Raw genomic sequence first — 7771 nt, 5'->3', positions numbered from 1 at the left:
TTTGCACTTGAAGTGATAATCCTATGCGGAACAATATCTGAGTACCCCACTTTATATCGATTCCTTTTACTCTCACTTATTTGTGCCTCTCTTTCTTATCTCTTTTATTTTGTTTACATTACATCTTATCAACACAATCATTGTTTCATCTTCGCTTGGTTAAGTAGCAATCTTGGTGTTTTTATTCCCTATTCCCTATGGATACGATAGCCACTCACCTGAGATTTATTACATCGACAAACCTGTGTACTTGCGGGTCACACGCAAGGGGTGTGTCAAGTTTTTGATACCGTTGCCGGGGAATAGGCGTTTAGAGATACTTTGCACTTTGCTATCTTAGTTATTCATTCATTCATTCTATTTCACATCTCCTTATTCTATCATCGTTCTGATTTGTTTTCTTTCTTTTGGTGCAGCTCCAGGTTATGACCCAAGGTAACCCTTCAATATTCCTTGAAGGTAATCCTGAACTTGAACGTACACTCCTAAGAAGGGGTAAAGAACTTGTGCAAGAACTGTCCAATCAAGCTAAAATAGAAGTTGAAGGGTCAGACAATATCATAGAGTAGAATAAACAACAAAGAACACGTTTTAACTATGCCAGACCCTTAGTTTTGGGCACACAATCTAGTATTGTGTGACCCCCGATTACAGCTCCAAATTTCTAGCTAAAGCCGGTATTTATCCAGATGATTCAGTAGTCAGCTCAGTTCAATGGTTTGGCCGATGACGATCCAAATAATCACATCGAAAACTTCTTGAAAGTTTGTAATATGCTGAAGATCAACGAACTTTCAGATGATGCTATCAGATTGAGGGCTTTCCCATTCTCTCTCAAAGAAAGAGCCAAGCAGTGGCTTCATTCCTTGCCAAAAGCATCCATCATGACTTGGAATGAGATGGTCGAAGCTTTCCTTGTAAGATATTTTCCTCCGGGAAAGTTGGCAAAGCTTCATAATGAGATATAGTCATTTTTTCAGATGGAGCTTGAATCCTTATTTGAGACATTGGTGCAATTCAAGAGTCTCTTGCGGAAGTGTCCACAACACGGATTTCCCGAATGGATGATCATTCAAACTTTTTACAACGGGTTGAATCCAAGTACGAGACAACTTCTAGATACCACCGTAATAGGTACAATAGAGAGCAAACCCCTGATGAAGCCTGACAATTGGTAGAAGAAATGACCATGAATAGCTACCAATGGAATGCAAGGGAAAGGAAGAAAGTGGCCGGACTCCATGAGATCGATACGGTTACATCTTTGGTAGCCCAAGTAGAGGCATTGAGCAAGAAATTGGATATATTGACTTCACCGAGGTTGGCCACTATCACGAGTTGTGATAGTTGTGGGGTTTTACATATGCCATCTAATTGTACTATTTCGATTGCTACTTCAGCCTTGATTGAATAAGTAGACTTTGTGTGTAATTCGGGAAGAGTACAAGGTAATCTTTACAGCAAAACCTACAACCAAGGGTAGAGGAACCACCCCAATTTCTCATGGAGTAACTAAGGGCAGCAAAAGGCCATATCACCACCGGGTTTTCAACAACAACAAGACCCAAACCTGGAGACTAGAGTTTCAAGCTTGAAAGCCTTGATCAGATTTGTGCAATTATCGGATACGCGGTTTTAATTGATCGAGGCTACACTTCACAACCACACCGCTTCCTCGTACAATTTAGAGAATCAAGTGGGGCAAATTGCAATGTCTCTATCAGAGAGACCACAAGGAAGCTTACCGAGGAACACTGAGACCAATCTAGGAGAATATGTGAAGGCGATCTCTTTGAGAAGTGGTCGTGAGGTCGAGGGTAGGCTTCTAAGTGAGAAAAAAATTTTAAACCACCCGAGGTCGTGGAGGTTGAGGAAAGAGCAAACAAGGAGAAGGAGATTGCACCCCCACCTTACAAGCCAAGAATTCCTTATCCTTCAGGATTGAAGAACGACCAAAATGATGAGCAATATAAGAAGTTCTTGGGTCTATTCAAGTAATTGCATGTCAACATTCCTTTTGTGGTGCCATTGTCTCAAATGCCTCAGTATGCTAAGTTCTTGAAAGATCTTTTGACCAATAAGATTAAGTTGGAAGAGAGTGTATCAGTGATCCTAGATGCCTCTTGTTTGGCGTGTTGCAAAAGAATATGCCGAATAAGAAGAAAGACCCCAGAAGCTTCATCATCCCGTTCAACATTGGCAATGTGGATGAAGAAATGACATTGGCGGATTCAGGGGCTAGTATCAACGCCATGCCATATTCTTTCTTTCAGAAGCTAGGCTTGGGAAATCTTAGGCCCTCTCGGATGACATTACAATTGGTAGACCGAACAGTGAGACATCCGAGAGTCATCATTGAAGATGTGCTTGTCAAAGTTGACAAATCTATATTTTCTGTAGACTTTGAAGTGTTTGACGTCGATGAGGATGTGGATGTTCCTTTGATACTTGGGAGGCCATTCTTGCACACTTCCAAGGCATTGATCGACATGGACAATAGGGAGTTGATACTAATGGAGGGTGACGACAAGTTGACCTACTGCCCCTCCGAAGCCATACGACATTCTCATAACTTTGATGATACTCTCTACTTTCTTGACACTATTGATGAATTAATTGATGAATATGTACAGGACATGTTGAATCTGGACCTGTACGAGGGGTTACTAGACCAAGAAGTGGAGGAGGAAGAAGTAATGATACTTGGTCTAGAGGAGAAAGTACCATCTACCCCGGGGATTATGAAGAAGGTGCTCTGAAAGATGAAGCCAGCAAGGAGACGCCACAAAAAATGCCCCAAGTCTGTTGAGGATGCACAAGAATAGATCAAGGGTGACGAACCCTCATGTGGAAAACAGCTCGATAACTCCTCCTCTACCTTCAAGAGACTTTGTTCACCGTGTTTTCAGGTCATGGGTAAGAGGTAAACCTTCATCTACGTGGCCCCGTGAGGTGAAGCAAGGTACGCCAAGCTATATAATGTTAAACAAGCGCTCCTTAGGAGGCAACCAAAGTTCTTTACTGTTTCTAATTCTTAGTTTAGTGTTTTCATGAATAAGGCTTTGAGTGTTGGTGTCTAGATCTTTTTGATGCTTTTGTTGTGATTTTATTTGGATTATTTGGTGTTTTTGTGTGCTTAAAATGTGTATGGCGAAGTTATTGGTCGTTTGAGCGAGTTTTTCGTGTTCTTTTCCCTGGTATATTTCGCATGATAGGGCAGGCTCTGAGTGTATTTACATGTTCAATGATTTTATGTAGAGCCTGCAGTTCTTTCTAAGTCATCCAGAGAAAACACATGGCCGTGTGAAATTTCCACACGCCGTGGGTCTTTACTGAGAGCTCATCCCTAGAGGACACATGGGTGTAGACTCACCCCAGTGAATGACCTTGTGACGGTCACATGACCGTGGGTAATTTCCACACGGGCTTGTGTATTCCTGCAGACACTTAGAGATTTTTTTTTATCCCGAGAGTCACAGGAGCATGGACTTGCCCTTATGGATGATCCTGTGACAAACACATGAGCGTGGGTAATTTCCAAAAGCCCGTGTGGATCTCTACAAAATAGCTCTCCTCAATTCTAAGAATACATAGGGCCGTGTGGGTTCGCCTGTGAGCTAGGCCTGTGAAGGTCCACGCCCATGTGGAATTTCTGCATGAGCGTGTGTTATACTTAGAGAGTTTTCTTGGTTAGACAGAGAAGCCGCAGGGGCATGTGTCCACCCTGTGGGTCAGGCACACGAGAGTGGAGAATTTTCACACGCCCGTGTGGGTATGTTCAGAAGCATTCAGTTATTTTCCAAAGAGCACACAGGGGCGTGGGTCGGCCCCTGTGGGTCTCTCTTATGGAGTCAGATGGGCGTGGGTTTCCTTTAAAATATTTTTGGTTTTCTTCATTCTTGCACTTCCAGTCACTTAGAAAACACTCTCCATTATTCTCCCGACCTCATACCATTGATTTGGAGGAGTTTTACTCGACTTTCCAGCCGATTTTGAAAATTTTCATCTTCAGCTTGTCGGTAAATGCTCATTTCTTCTTTTCTTCGCAACACTTGATTTTAATAGATTAAAATAATGAATGTTGCTTTGTTTCTATGTTTATATGGTTTTTGTATGCTTAGAACGAAGTTAGAAACAATATTAAGGTGTATTTTTGATTATGTGATGTGATAACGCACTTTGCGTGTGACCAGCAAGTGCACGGGGTTGTCGAAGTAATAAATCCCAGGTGAGTGGGGTATCATATCCACAGTGAATAGTGAGTAGAAACACCAAGATTGCTATTTAACTAGAATGAAGATGAGTTAAAAGTGATGTGAATAAGAATCAGTGCAAATGAAAATGAGAAAACAGAAGGGAGGTGCAAGTAAAAGATAGGAGAGGCAATTGACGATAAATGGGCTACCCGGATATTGTTCATTCTAGGATTATTGTTTTAAGTGCAAGACCAATCATTATAGTTCCTAACTGATGCCCAATGAGTCATGGAGATCCTTAAACACACGGTCCCAAAACTTAAGGTCAACTATGACTAACCCTACACTATGCCCCGGTAAAGAAATCTAATAGTCTTGACACCTCACACTGTGCTAGGTTGCTTTAGGCTCTGGGGATTCCAAGTGATAAACCATATTCCTATATATATAGCTAACCCTTTTTTCCAGGCGAAAAGCCCTTAAGCCCCTAATACTAAAGTTTACTTCAACGCTTCACTCTGTTGCTTGCACAACTAAGTGGAACGAGGAGGTAGGATAAATCATACTGGAGGAAAAAGGGGACACTCCGCTACCTCTCGACTCAACCTCTCTACCTTCTTCACTCTAGCTTTGTCTAACCCTCATGGTGTGTCATTCATCCTCAAGGATTACTAACATAGATTCTCAACCCTAGTGTCACTCTAAGGGAAAATCAGCACAATAACCATTCAAGATTGGAACTCAATTCGAAACATCAATTAACTAAAGCATTATAAAAGATCAAAGAAACAATATCATCATAGGGTTTACAAGCCCAAGCACCCACTAAGGGTTTAGCTCTCCATGGAGCTAAATACAATAAAAAATGAAGTCAAAAGTAAAGACATGCAATCCATGAATGAAAACTCCCTTGTGTTCATGTCAATGGTCTTGTGGAGTAGCTTCTTCTTCTCTAAAGGTCCCCTCGTCAAACCTAGGGCACACCTCGCTAGATCGGTACCGATGAAAGCTTCCCCAATAGCTATCTTCCAAAGGAAACACGCTGTTGAAGGCTGTCAAACCTATCCATAGCCTTGCCAAAGCCTCTCCAAAACCTAGCCCCGGGCACCTCTAAAGATTGGTGAAAGATTGAGAAAGGGTGCAAAAGAAGATCCCCAAAATCAGGCTAAATCGTGACTTAAATAAGGATGGAATCGAGCATCCACATGGGCCTGTGGATGTTCCACACGACCCTATGGAATTTCCACACGGGCCTGTGTAATTTCTACACTCCCGTATGGATTCTCTGGAATTCTGATTTTTGGGCGACTGTGAACAGTAACTGCTATATTAACTTGCTACAATAACTTGCTATATTACCCGGCTAAACACACTCCCGAATCCACTTTTCATCGAGGTAACATAAATGGGCACACGTTCAAGCCATAGATCACATCGCTTCTTCAATAAATGACTCATTGGTGAAGATCTTTCTACCATTGCAAAAGTTGGGATAAGCAAACATGACTGCTTGCGTAGCCCTCCAAATTATTGTAATTGTTTGAATACAAGGAGGTTGGCACACATTCACGTGCCTTAAACCCAACTTGTATCTTCGTATTTGTTCCTTCCAAGGTTTCACCAAATAGAGCATTTAAGATTTACATTGGCTTCTTTCCTTCATACTTAGCTTCACAACCCTACATGCGCAAAAGAACACAAATACACATGTATTAGCTCTAAAATATGATAAAAGTAATTATCGTCATAAGGAAAGAATACTTCGCATTTTTAACACACAAGCACTTATCAAACTCCCCCACACATAAGCTTTTGCTTGTCCTCAAGCAAAGAAATAAAATATTGACGCATAGAAGAAAGAGATATTGAAAGTGCTCGGCCATAGGTTCACCAAAGCATGCAAGGAAAGCATTCTATGAGTAAGGCCAATTTCAACACTAAATACGGAAATCAATGCTCTAGCTAAAAACTCGAATAAAAAAGGACAACAAACCCGAAATCGTTTAAGTATGTTGACACGCGTCCGAATATGCGTGTAAACCGCAAGTGCACGGGTGTCGAAGTAATAATTACCCCGGTGAGTGGGTAGTCGAATCCACAGGGAACAGGGCTACTAGGACTAACTTCTTCTCTGCTTTCTAACCTAATGATAAATGGAAAGGTGTGGTGATCTAATGTGCGAAGAAGTGAATACCGAAGACGAATATGCAATGGTTAAATGGATGGAGATCTCAATCAGTAAAAGTGGGGTATTCGGGCAATGCTCCCCCTAGGATTTAGGTATTAGGTACCGAATAAGCAAAGTGTTTCTATGATGAGTAAGTTAAGTAGTGGAAATCCAAATATAATCGGATCCGGCCTCCCGATCACCGATACTAGTCCCCTCACGAGGTCCCGGTGGAGAAATCGCTCAATCTCAACACCTCACACCACATATGACTGCAAAGCACTCTAGGGATTCCAAGAGTTGTATCCGATTCCTAAAGATTGATCCAACCCCTAATTCCCCGCTAAGGATCCTAACCCCCTACAAGGTCCCGTGGAGAAATCTCTCAATCTCACGCCTCACACCAAATATGGTTGCATAGAGCTTAAGGAACGGAGATATAATACACTCAATCGGAAGGGAGAGGGACACTCCACTATCTCATGACTCACCCTCTCAACCCTCTTTAACCTTGAAGTTCTAACTCTAATGGAGACCTCTCTCACATCAAAGTAACAAATCATGCAAATCTAATCAACCACAAGGATTAATTAAACAAGCAAGCAATGAGAATACAAGATTAAAACTTAATCAAACTCGGATTAAATAGAAACACTAAGCAAATCCACAAAAGATGAGAATCCTAGGGTTCACAATCCCAAATACCCTCTAGAGTTTTAGTTCTCCATGGAGCAACATACAAAACACACCATCAATGAATGAAAGTACATTAAAACCATAGAAATAAACCCCCTTATATATGAACTGATGGCCTTGATGGAGAGCTTCGACTTCTTGAAGGACCCACTCCGAAGCTTGGTTCACCGGTGGCTTCCTTGATGCTATGACGGAGGAGGAATCGATCAAAGTTGGTGACGAAGCGCGTCCAAAGCCGCAAAGACCTCCTCTCCAAACCCTAGCCGTCTCACCCCTCAAGAGCCGCACAAAAGATGAGAAAGAATAGCACAAAACGGCTATTTATAGGCCTTAGATCGCGCCTGTCACGTGCCCTCACGCTCCCGTGTGGGCTGCAAAAATTTTCACGCGGGCGCGTGAAATTTCCACGCTGGCGCGTGAACAGTAATTTTGATACAGTACTGCTACAGTACTTTTGCTGCAGTCTTTTCACAAAAAACGCGGTCCAATCACTCTTTTCTTGAGGCCACATGTCCGGACACACGTCCATGTGGTAGGCTATAAAACTTTTCTTCATTGATGTATCTTTGAGAGGTCTTGCAATCTTCACAAAGAGAAGAAACATGAAGATGTGGCTGCCTTTGTGCCCTTCCAACTAGTGAATTGACTTGAATCTTCTTGGAAGTTGGCACACATCTCCACGTTTATAAACTCCTCTCGTGTCTTGGTCCTT

At 42.1% G+C, this 7771-nt stretch overlaps 1 non-coding gene across 1 annotated transcript; it reads right to left on the bottom strand.

Moving 5' to 3' along the window:
* Positions 1-947: 947 nt before the first annotated feature.
* Positions 948-1054, bottom strand: LOC120266218. Its single transcript, XR_005538059.1, has one exon. It is a non-coding gene; the product is annotated as a small nucleolar RNA R71 (small nucleolar RNA).
* Positions 1055-7771: the final 6717 nt, after the last annotated feature.

The sequence above is a fragment of the Dioscorea cayenensis genome, chromosome 7 (assembly GCF_009730915.1).
Source record: "Dioscorea cayenensis subsp. rotundata cultivar TDr96_F1 chromosome 7, TDr96_F1_v2_PseudoChromosome.rev07_lg8_w22 25.fasta, whole genome shotgun sequence".
In the NCBI taxonomy this organism is placed as follows: domain Eukaryota; kingdom Viridiplantae; phylum Streptophyta; class Magnoliopsida; order Dioscoreales; family Dioscoreaceae; genus Dioscorea; species Dioscorea cayenensis.
The sequence above is the reverse complement of the archived record's forward strand: the minus strand, read 5'-3'. Positions and strand labels throughout refer to the sequence as shown.